Source organism: Herpailurus yagouaroundi, unplaced genomic scaffold, assembly GCF_014898765.1.
Source record: "Herpailurus yagouaroundi ecotype Mexico unplaced genomic scaffold, PumYag 29, whole genome shotgun sequence".
Classification (NCBI taxonomy): Eukaryota; Metazoa; Chordata; class Mammalia; order Carnivora; family Felidae; genus Herpailurus; species Herpailurus yagouaroundi.
The window spans coordinates 57,441,018-57,457,364 of NW_024412377.1; the positions used below are offsets into that span (position 1 = coordinate 57,441,018).

Sequence of the window (16,347 nt, forward strand, 5' to 3'; positions counted from 1 at the left end):
CTGTGTTAACAACTTTTGGTTATAAACAATATGCAGGTTTTGAAGTATCCTTTCTTTAAAACTCTCTTCAGTGGTGCTGGATTTTTGACACTCCATCCCCATCAGCAAGTTCCATATGAGTGAGTCAGAAAGACCTGTAAGTATAGACCTATAAGAAGAGGATTTTATTCCTTGTGTTGCTAATGCAGAGATCCTACAGTACACTCTGCCTCTTGTTGTTGACAAGACAAAAGGAAAGGGGAGCACCATGAAACAAGATCACTTTCTAGAGGAGGAGGAAATTGGCTGGGAGACTGATATTTCGAGTTTTGATTTCCTAATATAGTTTGTATAGACTTGGCTGTGTTATGTCTTTCCAGAGATCTGATATATGATAATCTTTTTTTCCCTATTTTTTTTAAGAAAGATGCAAATGTCCGAAGTAAAGTCAGCTACCACTGAAAGATTTTTTGAAGAAAATAGATTCTTAGTATATGGGTTTCATTCATTTAACTCTGCAACCCACTGGGTCTCACACCTGTGAAACAGTACCGTGACTGATGATTATAATGAATGTTTTCTGCTGTCAAGGAAATGTAAACCCTTATCTAGTGTTCTCTACTAAAGATTGCAGAAAGGCATGTAATAATTTTAGAAAAAGTTCTACTCCCCCAAAAGTAACAATTTTAAATTTTAGTTTCCTGAAGTATTATATTAACTACTTGGGGGAAATTCACTTATCTACAAGGAAATTTCAATGTCCAACAAGCCAGTCTATTGCTTCTCAACCCAACAATCAATTTTGGACATACTGTATAGAATTAAGTCTGAAGTAAGTTTCAGAGTTTCAGTCCCAGTTTTCCCATTCCCTAGTTGTTGTGACCATCAGCAAGTTACTCAAACTCTTGAAATCTCAGTTTTCTCATGTAGAAAATGGGGTTAATAATGCTATCAAAGTACATTGAATATTCACCACAATGCCTGGCACACTGGACATCCTTAATAAATAGCAGATATTTTTACTTTAAATATTCTACTTTACATTATTTGGAATCAATGCATAGGTTTCTAAACATTAATTAATGGCAATACATTTTCCAACAACTTGGAAGTCATACCCTCTAAATATAATTAGGATGAAATTCTCAGCACAAAGATATAGGTTCATCAATAGTCATTAGTCCTACTGTGTCCTTTCTTGAGCTCCAGCAGTTCAAACAGGTTCCCCAAGCCCCAACAGCCAGAAGATCAGATTCTGTAGTCAAATGGTCTCCAGGTCACGTTATTGTTCCCTGCCTAAGCTATGTCAGACCTTGCAATACTTTCTTTTCCCCAAAAAATGTGGATGACTTATAATAATACATACATGTTATATATGACATATAATAATATGTACATATTATATGTGACATATAATATACGTACTGTGTGGGGGTTAAGTGGAATAATGAATGTTAAGAGTCTTTAGTACATTATAGGCTTCTTGAACCTCTGACAACCTTTTGTTTGTCTTCCAACCCCACAGTTTGCTCCTTCTCAGTTTCCTGCTCTGCTTGACTGGGAGTGGTGTGCCTGAAGGTTCTGACCTTGTTCCTTCCCTCTTTCTACACACTCGCACTTGGTGACCTCATCCGATCTCATATCTTAAAATACTACCTCATTCCCATTGAAAGTTCTAACTTCCAACCTAATGGTCTGCTGCAGTAATTTAGAGAGATTAAGTAAATTCACCCAAATCATATAAGAAGGGTCAAATTGGCACAAAACCAACATCTGTCTGACACTGAAATCCATGTTATGAAAATTACAGAAAGGAGAGAATAGAAAACAGGTGATTTAGTACCAATCACCCAGGTACCAACTTCCAAACTTAACAAAAAGAGTAAATGCTTGAGTGTTTACTTGACTTGCTATATATGAAGAAATCATGCATTTTTTCCCATGTGATAGTTGAGCTTATCCTTTAATTAAAAATTTAAAAACAGTTTTGAAGGTTAAGAGTTCTATCTGAAACTTCACATCATTTACAAGGAAAATTAATGAAAATTATTAATTGTTATAGCTCATTTATAAGAAGCTAGATGAGAACATTATGAAAAATTAGTGAAATTATTATCAGATGGAATAATTAAAGATCAATTGTGAAATAATCACATAATTCTAGCTATATGCTGTATTGCTCTTCATTAATCAAAGATAATCTGGAATTGCAATACTTAATTAAATGCAAAAAACTGTTTGTGTGTTCTGGCTCTGAAAGGAGATAATTGGAGAGTACAGAAGCTGTACAGTTATCAGCTTTTGCTGATTTTTTGAGAGTCTAGAAATGTAAATTCTGCAGTGTGGGGGTTGGTCATTTTGTGGACTGGAAATCAGAACATAGATACTCCTTTTTTCAATGAGATAATAATATTCCTCTTTTAACCCTGAAAAAGGGGGAATTTTAGTCTATCAACAAGAAAAAAAAAAGTAATGCATCTAATTCTGGCAGATGTATAAGATCTCAAAGGCCCATGAACAAATTCCATCTCATTGTGCTTTCTTTGCTGCCAAAGTAGCGACCTATTGGCTAAAATCCTTAGTGCTCCTCGAAAAAGGAAGTAATTCATTCTTTCTCCCATTTGTAAAATAAGGTTATATTTCATACTCATGTCAATCTCTGTTTCTCTGCAGGAACTACAGTGAAGTTACACATCAATTTCAAATGAATGTTTTTTTTAATTTTATTAAGGTAAAATTTACACACAATAAAATGCATCAATTTAAGATGTATATCAGTAACTTTTGACAAATATATACACCCATGGTATCACCATGGCAATCAAGATATAGAACATCTCGGTCACTTCAGAAAGTTCTCATGCCCCATCCCAGTCAATCTCTATTCCCACCCTTGGTACCAGGTAACCACCAATCTGCTCACCTGATAGTATAGTTAAATTTGTCTTTTCTAGAATGAATTTTATCTAAATGGAAGCAAACAACATGTATTTTTTTGAAGTCTGACTTCTTTTGCTTGGTGTGATACTTTTGTGATTCATTCCCCCTAACTCACTATTCTTTTTTATTCCTAAGTAGTACTCCATTGAATGAATATGCTACAATTTGCTTGTGATTAACCTACTGATAGATGTTTGGTTTATTTTCAGCTTTGAGCTATTATGAATAAAACTACTATGAACCATTGTGTATAGGCTTTTGTTTGGTCATATTGTAATTTGTTTTTCATATTGCTTTGCATCATTTGTTTGCACTTGCTCTCTATTATCAGCCAACTGAAATTCAATTGTAAAAAATATCTCCATGATGGAGGAAGATAGGTTTCCACACTGTATGTGGAAATATATTAAAATATAGAGTGGTCTTTTTTTGGAAAATAAAATACTTTTACATATATTATTTCATTCCATCTTTCATGGAATGTTTTTGTAATAGGCAAGGAAAATACTGTTATTACCCTTAGCTTGCAAATCTGTAAACTAGGTCTTAGAGGAGTTAAGTGATTTGTTCAACACCTCACAGCTGGTAACTGCTATCTAGAATCATGACCACACCTATTTTTCAGCTTCTTAGTTTGGTCTACTTTCCACTCTGCCATGTAGAAAATGTTTCACTTCATCTAAAACATATTTATTACATTCCTTCTGCTTGCCTAACACAGTGTTAGAGTGTGGGGAAGCATGTATCAACAACAACAACAAACCAAAAATCCTTGTGTTCCCTGATGGAATTTATTATTTAATTGAGAAGACAATACATGTACATGAAAAGAAAATGAGTGCAATTGTAAGGCAATTAGTTAAGATTGTTAGAAACATATATTCTGTGCTACATTGAAAACAGGTGTTGAATTAATAGATAGCTAAATAAAGGAGTAGGGAGTTATCTGGAAGAAGTTCATTAAGGAAGTGATTTTATGCTAGTCATTGAAAAACAAAAAGAATGGATTGAGAGAGAATAAGAGGAAAAGCCAAATATGTATGACTATGTGATGAGAAGGAATTTGGAATCAGTAGGACTGAGAGGATTTACTTTCACTTTGAAAATACAGGGTGGGGCCAGTTCAATGTCAAGTTAAATTATATGAAATTTACTCAGTGGACAGCAGAGAAACATTGTAGATTCTTAAGCAACAGAGGATAGTGACTGGCATGGTACAAGTGATGTTTTTAGAAAGGATAAATTGGTCACAGCTTACAGAATCGGGTAGATCTAGGAATGATTGTCAAAGCGGCTAGTTCAAAGACTATTGTAACTTAGGTATGAGGCAATGAAGATCCAGAGGAAAGAAAGGAAAATGCAAGTCTAAATGTTTTTATGAAAACAGACAAGCTATCACAGCTCTTCCTTGAATGTTATCCTAATTCAGAGGCATTCAAACAAAATTCCTATAGAAACTAAATGTCCTTGTGCTAACAGAACCAGGTTTTGCAGCCATAGAAATGATTATAAAGCTATTATAGGACTTAATTTTGGCCTGGAACTTGATTCTTTTTGCTACAATTCACTGCCTGTCAACTTACCAAAGGATGCACTGGCTTACTTATTTCAGCTTCTCTCTTTGGAGTATAGTTTTAAAATAGCACCCATCAGTCTTAATCTCAACTCTTTTCCAAAATGTTTCCCAGATTAATAATTTCAGTATTGGAAGTAGTGACCCTATAGGGGAATATGACAAAAATAGTTCGCCCATAATTAGAAATGAAATTTCCCTTCATTGAGCAATAGGAAATTGGCCAAACCCAGAAGCTTTGCATACTATGCTGTGTTCAGGGTTCTTTAAGGTAAGTATTCTGTAAATTCATTCTCCTGTTGCTCAGTGGGTTGGTGGATGCTTTTATTTTGTTCCCCATTATCATGCTGCTAGCTTTAGCCTCATTCACCATGCCGTGGGCACACATGTAGGTTGGATTCTGGTAATTAAATGAACTATCCTCATAAGCAGATCTCAGTTGAATGTTTGTGAGGGTCATGACAAATTGAAGAACCCACCACCCATGCCCACATACGCACTCTCTAGGATACAGATTACAGGTGCAGTTTTGATTGATTTGGAAGCTAAAGAATCCCTTAACCAGAAATGTATGATAATGAAGTTAAATGACTCTTGTCTTTCTGAAATGAGGTTTTTTGGTTCTTAGTTCAGTGGTCATTTCTACCCATTCTGTTGGAGAAGACCCCATAAACTTGGGGAGAAGATAAACTTCAAATCCTACTCTATGTGCACATGCTCTATACATGATAGTCATTTGACATTGGACATGCCACTTATCATTCTCTGCCTCAGTTTCCTCCTATGTAAAGTTAGAATAATACTAGTACTTGCCCCCAAAAGTCAATAAATATTAAATGATCCATTTTGTGCTTTTGTGCCTGGCACATAGTAAGCACTCACATATTAATGATTATTTTTGACCTGGTGCTCCTACTACTGTTGTTTTGTGTTTTGTTGTTGTTTCTGTTGTTGTTGTTGCTTCAATCCAAATTTTTAGCAATTTCTCTTAAGGTATTTTCATTGTAATAGGGAAAACAGAAATGTAGACAGACCAAGGTCAAATTTACAAAGTTCTATATATAGGTACAAGCACTGTATTATGGAAAGAGCAGAAGAAAGAATGATTCTGCAGGAACAATCAGAGACCATTTGGTGGGCCACATACATTCAAGCCAAGATTTGAAGGTAAAATTTTTAGTGTAATGCCAGACAAAGGAGTGGCTGCTGAAGATTTTTGAAGGGAGAATCCAATGTGTGTTTTAGGAAGTTAGCTCTGGCAATAATGTGAAAAAGTAGAAAAGTAGAGATATATAAGAAATATAGGAGAAAAATTAGAGGCATGGAGAGGTTAGCAAAATAGAAATTGTTACTTTTTGTTGATTGTTTTTGTGAGATTATAGACTAGAGTTATGAGGGAGGCAGGGAAATTGGAAAGAGGTGGGAGTGACATGGGGAAGGGCTTAGGGACACTCTTGATCTAGGTACCACATCAGTTCAAGTTCTGTGATTGAATAGTCCTTCAACATCAATCTCGGAACCACCCGCTTTTTTCCCCTCTTACCTCATTTGAACCCTTAGTGGCATTACTCAAGGTGGATCCCCTCTCTGGTTCTTGAACTTCTTTCTTCTTTTGACTCTCATGACACACTCTGGTTTTCCTCCAACCCAATGGATTCCCCTTCTCACTCTCCCAGATGTCTGCTATTCTGTTTGACCACAAAAGGCTCCAACCTTGGCCCTTTCTATCTGTACATTCATCTAATTTCATACTTTAAAACATCATCTATTTCCTAGTGAGTGCGACATTTATATCTCCCCCCACCTTTTTTTTTGAACTTATTCCAAACTTCAGACTCATGCCCATACCTTCCAATCTGATATATCCCAATGGATGTTGTAATAGGCATGTTAACTTGAACATCTTCCCCTTTGAACTTGATTTCCTATGAGTTTCTACATCTCATAAATGGTACCATATCCACTTAATTACTGGCGCCCAAAATATAGAATTTTTCCTTAATTTTGTTTCTTTTGTCAAACCTCTGTATTCAGTTCATCAGTAGGAGCTGTCAACATTACCTCCAAAATCTCTCAAATTTTGCCTCTACTCTCCATCTCTACTTTTCACCCTAGATCCATCACTGTAACTTGTGCTGGGGTAAAAACTTAAGAACTGACCTAGCTTTGTCTCTTTTTGACCTCTGTAATCCATGACCTACTCAGGAACCAGAGTGATCTGTTAAAAATATAATTTCAATTGTGCCATTTTCTTTCATAAAAGTCTTTGCTTAATATCTAAACTCTTACTCAACTTAAAAAGTCTTATTTCTCTGAATTAATCACATTTTCCTCTCTGCTACTCTGCTCCAGATACACCAAATTTTTCTTTTCCTTGAACATATAAAGCTTGGTTTTTCTTATTATTCTTTTTTGCTGTTTTTTTTTTTTTTTTTCAACAGTCACTGCTTTGATTTGATGTCCTCTCTTCAGAGAACACCTCTTTCCTAACCTCACAATCTGAAATCCTCTCCAACTCCCCCTGAATCACATCACCCTAGAGTAATTTCATTATTATTTATTTATTCATTCTCCCTCTCAGCTCCCTCCAACAAGAAAGTAAGCTTTACTAGAGCAGGAATCTTGTCATTTGTATTTAAAATGCTTTTCCCAAACTTCCAAACTCCTTTTATGAGGCCAGCATTACCTTGATTCCAAACCAGACAAATACCCCACTAAAAAGGAGAACTAAAGACCAATTTCCCCGATGAATATGAACGCAAAAATTCTCAACAAGATACTAGCCAACCAGTTCCAACAATACATTAAAAGAATTATTCACCACAATCAAGTGGAATTTATACCTGGGATACAGGGCTGGTTCAATATCGGCAAATCAATCAGTGTGATACATCACATTAATAAAAAAAAAGTAAGAACCACATGATCCTCCAATAGATGCAGAGAAAGGAATGGACACAATACATCATCCTTTCTTATAAAACCCTCCAGAAAGTAGGGATAGAAGGATCATGCCTCAAGATCATAAAAGCCATATATGAAAGACCCACCCCTAATATTATCCTCAATGGGGAAAACTGAGAGCTTTCCCCACTAAGGTCAGGAACATGACAAGGATATCCACTCTTACAGCTATTATTCAACACAGTATTAGAAGTCCTAGCCTCAGCAATCATACAACAAAATGAAGTAAAAGCCACCCAAATTGGCAAGGAGGAAGTCAAACTTTCACGCTTTGAAAACGACATGATACTTTAAATGGAAAACCCAAAAGATTCCACCAAAAAACTTCTAGAACTGATCCATGAATTCAACAGAGTTGCAGGGTATAAAATCAATGCACAGAAATCGGTTGCATTTCTATACATCAATAATGAAGCATCAGAAAGAGAAATCAAGTAATTGATCCCATTTACAATTGCATCAAAAACCATAAAATACTTAGGAATAAACCTAACCAAAGAGGTTAAAAATCTATACACTAAAAACTAAAGAAAGCTTATAAAAGAAGGTAAAGAAGACACAACAAAATGGAAGAAGACCCGATGCTCCTGGATAGGAAGAACAAATATTGTTAAAATGTCAATACTACCCAAAGCAATCTACACATTCAATGCAATCCATATCAAAGTAATACCAGCATTCTTCACAGAACTAAAAAACACAATCCTAAAATTTGTATGGAACTAGAAAAGACCATGAATAGCCAAAGCAATCCTGAAAAAGAAAACCAAGCCTGGAAACATCACAAGTCCTGACTTCAAGATGTATTACAAAGCTATAACCATCAAGACAGTATGGTACTGGCATAAAAGCAAACACATAGATCAGTGGAACAGAATAGAGAACCCAGAAATGGATCCACAAATGTATGGCCAGCTAATCTTTGACAAAGCAGGAAAGAATATCCAATGGAATAAAGACAGTCTCTTCAAAAAAATGGTGCTGGGAAAACAGGACAGCGACATGCAGAAGAATGAACCTGGACCACTTTCTTACAGCACACTCAAAAATAAACTCCAAATGGATGAAAGACCTAAATATAAGACAAGAAGCCATCAAAATCCTAGAGAAGAAAGCATGCAAAAAACCTCTTTGACCTCGGCCACAACAACTTCTTACTCAACATGTCTCCAGAGGGAAGGGAAAGAAATCAAAAATGAACTATTGGGATTTGTTTAAGATAAAAAGCTTCTACACAGTGAAGGAAACAGTCAGCAAAACTAGAAGGCAATCTATGGGATGGGAAATTACATACCAGATAAATAGTATCCAGAATCTATAAAGAACTTAACAAACTCAACAACAAAAAAACAAATAATCCAGTGAAGAAATGGGCAAAAGACATGAATAGACAACTTTCCAAAGAAGACATCCAGATGGTTAACAGACACATGAAAAAATGCTCAATATCACTCATCTTCAGGGAAATACAAATCAAAACCACAATGAGATACCACCTCACACCTGTGAGAATGGCTACAATTAACAACTCAGGCAACAACAGATGTTGGTGAGGATGTAGAGAAAGAGGACCCCTTTTGCATTGCTGGTAGGAATGCAAACTAGTGCAGCCACTCTGGAAAACAATGTGGAGGTTCCTCAAAAAATTTAAAATAGAACTATCCTATGACCCAACAATTGCACTACTAGGTGTTTATCCAAAAGATACAGGTATTCTGTTTTGAAGGGGCACGTGCACCCCAATGTTTATAGCAGCACTATTGAATGGATAAAGAATATGTGGTGTATATATATATATATAGAGAGAGAGAGAGTGCGCTATATAATTTATATATATATAATATATACTATGTGGTGTGTGTGTGTATATATATATATATATACACACTATGTGGTGTGTGTATATATATATATATATATATATATACATATAATGGAATATTACTCACAAATCAAAAAAAAGAAATCTTGTCATTTGCCACAACGCAGATGGAACCAGAGTGTGTTATACTAAGCAAAATTAATCAGTCAGAGAAAGACAAATATCATATGACTTCACTCATATGTGGAATTTAAGATACAAAACAAATGAACATAGGGAAGGGAAGCAAAAATAACATAAAAAACAGGGAGGGGGGGGAATGAAAGGCTCTTAAATACAGGGAACAAACTGAGAGTTCCTGGAGGGGTTTGGGTGAGGGATGGGCTAAATGAGCAAGGGGCATTACGGAGGACACTTGTTGGGATGAGCACTGGGTGTTATATGTAGGGGATGAATCACTAAATTCTACTTCTGAAATCATTATTTCACTATGTGCTAACTAGCTTGGATGTAAATTAAAAAAAATACATACATACATACATACATACATACATACAAATAAATAAAAATGTTTTTCCCAACACCTAAAATAGGGCCTAACACATAGCAGCTGCACAGTAAATAGTGTTTGAATGAGTCTCTAATACCACCGTTCTATATCCAACTCACTATCTTTTCTTGTTTGGAATATAACAAACTAGCTTATAATTTATATTATTTTAACAGCCACCCTTTCTAATTCATTCTCTACCTAGGATCTTTTAAAACTACAATCTGATTATCCAACCCTCTCTCTGTCATAAGCACATCCCATTTAGCGTGTGACCCACAACTCCTTCTCCAGTTCATCCCCTGTTAATCTAGCTCAATGTGCTTCTTTGTCAAATAGTAGAGGAAGATTGGAGATGGTTCCAGTACATTTTTTAGTCATCAGTATTCAGGATTGCTGTTAGTTTTCTACTCTTGTAACCTCACCTTATTGCCTGTGCACCTTGCACCAGGATGTTTTTTCAGGCTTCTTTTTAATTTGTAAAGAGAAAGAACAGGAGGCCCAAAGGTGATTACCAGTCAGAGCAGTTCATCATTAAAAAGGTCTGAGATTTGTGGCAAATGGATAACTGTAAGATACAGGTCAAATGGATTTTGCACTATTCAGGCTCAGGCTGAATTACAAAAATTAAATAGCACTCTAATTAACCAGAGTAGTTAGCACATAATTCAGATCTCTAGAAACCCAGCTGATTGTGGATTTAAAAAAAATGTATAACATAAAAATCATCCTTCCCCCCACCCCCATATACAGGCTTTAAGGGTGAAAAGACAGTACAGATTTCTGCAAAAACAGAACTATTCTTACTCTCCAGGAGAAGAAAGGTGGATTCTGTGTTTCAAAGAGAATAAAATATTAACCTAGCGAGAGACAAAAGAAGTTTTGAATATTGTTGTTAAGTGCTGCATATATACTGATGTGGGCATTTTAGGACTGCACCAGATGAATGAAAAAAAAACGGGGGGGAATAGGATTAAAACAACATTATATGCAAGTTTTGTAACTAAATCTGCCTCACCTATTGCTTTCTGAAGGTGTAAAATAGCCATTGCTCATCAGATATAAGTTACCATGCTGGCATGCTACCTAGGTGAACTTAAAAATTGCTCATTGAAAAGAATGATTACATCAACAAAAATTACTTAAACTCTTGATAAATAGCTGTAAAAACATGTTGGGAACCTTCTAACAGAGACTTAAGATCGAGAGGGCACTATGGAAATACTAGAGAAATTTCGGGAGTATATCCTCTGCACATGAAATGAAAAATAAAATGAAGTCTGATTTTACTATGGCACTAAAGAAGCATAGGCAAATCACTGTGCAATATGGGCAAATATCAAAGCAGGGACATGAAGTAGACAAGTGGCTGCTTTAAAAATTAAAGCAATATTACCACAGGGAAAATATAAAAAAATCCCTTGTTTTCAAATATCTAAATTTCAAAATTCATTTAAAATGTTTCCATTTAAGGGTTAATTTCACACTTTTTACAATGTCACCTTTTAATTTTTTTCCTAAAACAATGAGGCTAATAATAATAACTAACATTTATTGAGTTTTCACTATGAGTCAGACACTATGTTAAACACATGCATTATCCCATTTGACCTCACTACTCCAGGAAAGTAAGAACTGCTATCTGTCTTGTACAGATGAGGAAACTATAATTCACAAATATGTAGTAAAGTGGCCCAAGATCTTACATATAGTAGGATCATATATACTTGTGAATCCAGGGGTTTCTGCCTCCAGTACCCATATTTTTAACTACTACCCTATACTATCTCCCTTAATTTAAATTTCATCTTTTCCATGGAAATGAAGTGAAGAACTAAAATCTGCTCAAGTGAATTACATTTACAAAGATTATGGCCACTCATAATTTATTGCTCATAATAATATATGATATTAAACTTTGGAGAAGTGGCTTAGATGTCTTTCTTTTTGTCCACTTCAGATACTGTTTGCCCCAGGTCATAATGCTAATGTAGCAAAAATAATCGCATATTTTGTTGTGTTCTGTGCAATGTTTTTCCTACAATGATCTAGTCACTGGGGCAAACTAGGCTTTTGTCTTTATAAAAAAACAAGAGAGTAATTCAAGGATCCTGCAGGATGACATTCTTCACGCTGTATTTTTCTTAATAGCCAGTATGAGTAAAGGTATTTTATGTTCAATTAGGAAAAGATATTTGAAGTTTAAAATTTTGAGGGGGATTACAGTGGAAGTTTTTACCCTCCATAGCTTTATGCCCATTGGGTTTCTTGTCACACCAAAACATTTTTTTCAGAATAAAATTCATCTTAAAAGTAAGCATTTTTGGGATGCCTGGGTGGCTCATTTGGTCAAGCACCCAACCTCAGCTCATGTCATGATCTCATGGTTCATGAGTTTGAGCCCCGTGACTAGCTCCATGCTGACAGCTTGGAGCCTGGAGCCTGCTTCAAATTCTGTGTCTCCCTCTCTCCCTGCCTCTCCCCTGTTCTCTCTCTTTCTTTCTCCCTCTCTCTCTCTCTCTCTCTCTCTCTCTCTCTCTCTCTGTCTCAAAAATCAATACACATTTAAAAAATAAAAAAAATGAAAAAAGTAAGCATTTTCTTTGGGGGGTGGGGACAAAAAGTTTCTATAGTTTTTAAGTAACTTTTAAGAATGGATCTGAATTGTAGGCTTATAATTAGGTCTACAGTACTAAAAGTTGGTTAAGTTGTAATAGAGCTTGTGCCCTGGATTTTTGTTAGAGGTAACAATGTTTACAGTTTCCTAAACTGCTTATCATTGGATAATTTATGCACATATGTAATAAACAAATATTTACTGAATACTTGCTGTATACAAGGCACTCATTTAATGATAAATAATATAATTTTCTTCTCTTTATGGAGCTAACAGTCTTGTAGAGGGTGGGATGAAATACACACAATATAAAAATTTTCAAATAATAAGAACTGCCATGAAGACAATAAAGCAGGATGACATGATAAAATGATACTGATGGGTGAATGTGGCTATTTTAAAAGGGTTGTCAGAGAAGACCTCATTGAAGATGTGACATTCATTCTGAGAACTTTATAAGAGTGAGCCATGAAAATGTTCTGGGGCAAAAGCATTCCACTCAGAGAAAAAGGGTGGGGGGAGCCATAAAATGAAAACACATGTGGTGTGTTTAAGGAACAGAAAGTAAGCCAGTATGCCTATAGAATGGAAAATGTCAGATGAATGTTGAGATGAAGTAGGTCTTGGTCAGAATTGAGATTTTCTTTTATTGCAATAAGAAATCATTGGAGGGTGACTTACAGTTTGGAGGATTAATTTGGGGCTATATGATTTATCAAAGAAGTTTGGATTTTATAGCTAGGAGTTCCATTTCTGTCTGCCTCCAACAAAAATAATATATGGAAAAAGATTAAGAGGTCTCTAGCCATAGTGCTATATTGAAACCAGAGCTTAAGCCCTCATATTCAGAGACCACTCAGTGAGCTACAGTTTATACATTTTACTTAATCACAGTGGCAGGCACTATTTTAGGTATCAGGGATATAGCTCTGAATCAGAAAAGTTTCTTGCCTTGGGGCACCTGGGTGGCTCAGTCAGTTAAGCATCCAACTCTTGATTTTGGCTCAGGTCATGATGTTAGGATTTGTGAGATGGAACCCCGCATAGGGCTCTGTGGTGACAGCAGGGAGTCTGCTTGGGATTCTCTCTCTCCCTGTCTCCCTGACCTGCTTGAGCTCTCTCTCTCTCTCTCAAAATAAATATTTTTTTTTTAAAAGAGAACATCTTATTGCCTTATATTTTGGATGAGAGAGCAGAAGGAACCCTGAGTACTTGTAACACTGAGTACGTATTGATGGTTCTTTTTAATAATCTATATTCCTTGTTAGTCATAAAACTTCAGGACTTGACTGCATTATTCATCAATTATGATTGATCTTGAACATATTAAAAATGCTTGACACATAGTAGGTACTCAATATCCTTAATGAAACTGAATTAAAGATTATCATGTTGGCTTTAATCTCACTGATACACAGTTTTCCATTGTGTGAATGTATCTTTTTTTTTTTTTTTTCAAAACCATATCCTATTTTTGAACATAACCATATTGGGAAATCATTTTTTTTTCCAAGAAGGCTTTATGTTTTTATAGGCCTTTGCTGTATCAGTCACTATGTTATCCTCATTTAGTGTCATGCAGTCTACCTTAGACCTGTGAATGTAAATCTGTATGGGTTATACCTATTTTGCACGTAAATTATGTGAAGTCAGTTAACCCCCAATGTTTTTTGTAAACATGTATTTCATAGCTACCTAAACATGTTCTAGTTTGTTTTCACACATCATAAAGGAAGTAACATAGAGGAAATTTGTCCTTTCCTATTTCCAGCTCTACATCCTATTATTTAAAAAAAAAAAAAAAAGTCCTATTATTAAAAAAAAGTCCTATTATTAAAAAAAAGTTTCTGATTATTACAGAAGCCAGTTTAAAATACCACCACATTTTGATTTTTCTCTGGGCTTTCCCTTCACTTTCTATGAACTGTGGACAGTTCCTCAAAAGTGTCCTATTCAATTTTATGTTGCCCATTCAACAACATTGGAATGTCTATCTCTCTTCTCATTCTCCTTCCTATGTAATTTATTTTCAACCTATGGGATTTAGCTTAACTTTGACCATTTCTAAAAGCCTTTGTTTGACCTTCCATATTGGGTTAGCTGCCTAGGTTTCTCCTATTGCCAGTTTTATCACATATTATTGTAATTTCTATTTACTCCCAGTTTATTTTTCTAGACTATAAACTCCCCATGGGCTGGGACTAGATCTTAATTACATTTCTAACTCCACCTCCTAACTCTATGACTACCAAATAGTGGACTTTTAACAAAAATCTGTCAAGTGAATGAATAAATTGATAAATTAGCTGTCATTTTCTAAGGCAGATCATAATTTAATTTGTTCTCATGGTCTGGTACATTAAAAAAAAAAGGGGGTGGGGTGGGGCTTTGTTCATACATGTGATTTTCCCGGTCTCCTGAGTTCTATTTTTATAATTGTATTTTGTATAGTTTGATTCTTAGCATGTTACTTTAGAGCAACATAGCTTTTAAGTCTGAGGTAGAAAAGAAAGAAAAGACAATCTAGTATTGGTATAAATCTGCCCTTAGCACCCATTTCTCAGGAAAAGCCAGCAGGAGTGAATAGTGGTTGAGAATCTAAGAGCAGGCATGTGTCATTAAGAAAGAGAACAGGGCATCATTTCTACATTCACTTTCATTCCTCTGATATTTCAGCTCACAAAAGCTCCGGCTGGATTGTTGACAGTCACTGTGTAAGAACTGGGGTTTCTACTGCCTTTATACAGGAAATCAGTGTGGCTGTATAAGGAGTGAGAAATGGTGTTTCCGTCTCATGAATAAAAACTGTGTATCTTGATGTTGCTGACAAAGAGCTGAAGTTACTAAGCCAATGATATACTCCCAGGAAAATATAGGTGAAAAAGATACTTACTATTTTTTTTTCTTTTTTTTTTTTCCCCTTTCCTAGCTCTTTATCAGCGTTCAATTCAACCCAAGGAACCAGGAAAGGAGGAGGAAGGAAGTAATTGACATTCAAAGCCTCTATTTTTAGACACCTTTACACTTTCTTTTGCTTCTAACTAGCAAGGATTTTTCCAAACAAGCTTTTAATTAGCAGGTGAGTTTAATTGATATGTGGGTTTCTCAGAAGGGGAGAGGACCTCAATGCAGAAAAGGAGGGGGGAGGGACTCCAATCACTCTGGCTCACAATAGAAGACCATTAATTCATTTGCACCTGGATGTTTTAAAGGATCAATTTACTGTAGCAAAGAAAGAAGGCAGAGAATCAAAAGGTTGGAATCTGTCAGAGAAGAAAGAGAGGCACTATAATTTAACATGCTATGCGGATGATTTAGAACTTGGAAAAATATTGCTACTGATGTCCAAATACAGAAACTAACCTATTTGCATTTAGTTGGGCTCTGTCCATCTGCTGAGAGAAGATTAATGTTTCAAAATCAATGAAGTTATTTTTAAGTTTTTAGTCTGCAGGAAAATAAAAAATAAAACAAAATACATAATTAAATCTCTTTCATTGCTCTTAAAGGAGTATTTTATTAATGTAATTGAATGTGAGGATGTTTTAAAGATTAAATTCAAAGAGGTCTTGCTTTTTGTGTGGGCAAGAGCAGATACATATCCTGTGTCCAATTTTCTAAAATAGGAAGTTGCAGGAAGCATGGGAAGGCGCATACATCACAAATCAAAAACCACTGGTTGCGTGCAACAGAGACCAATACTGACTAACCTAAGGAGAAAAACAAAAGAATAAATTGAAAGCATATTGGCTTTCTCACAGAATCAAATGGATGGCTCAGCAATAAAGCCTCACAAAAGGACAGAAACTAGAGAAGCTCTGAAATTTAGGTAGCAGAAACTATTGGAAGGTCTCTTCAAGGAAAGAGGATCTGATCAGTGAGGGTTGATTTCATATGCCCAC

The 16,347-nt window shown here is 35.4% G+C and overlaps 1 protein-coding gene across 2 annotated transcripts in view; it reads left to right on the plus strand.

The window, feature by feature from the left end:
* The window catches only part of TENM2 (teneurin transmembrane protein 2), a 1,969,530-nt gene that overhangs the window by 627,687 nt on the left and 1,325,496 nt on the right, over positions 1–16,347 (plus strand). For both annotated transcript variants that reach the window (XM_040444168.1, XM_040444170.1), the window contains one exon: positions 15,375–15,524. The gene's annotated coding sequence lies outside the window, so the exon portion shown is untranslated. The remainder of the gene's footprint in view (positions 1–15,374; positions 15,525–16,347) is intronic.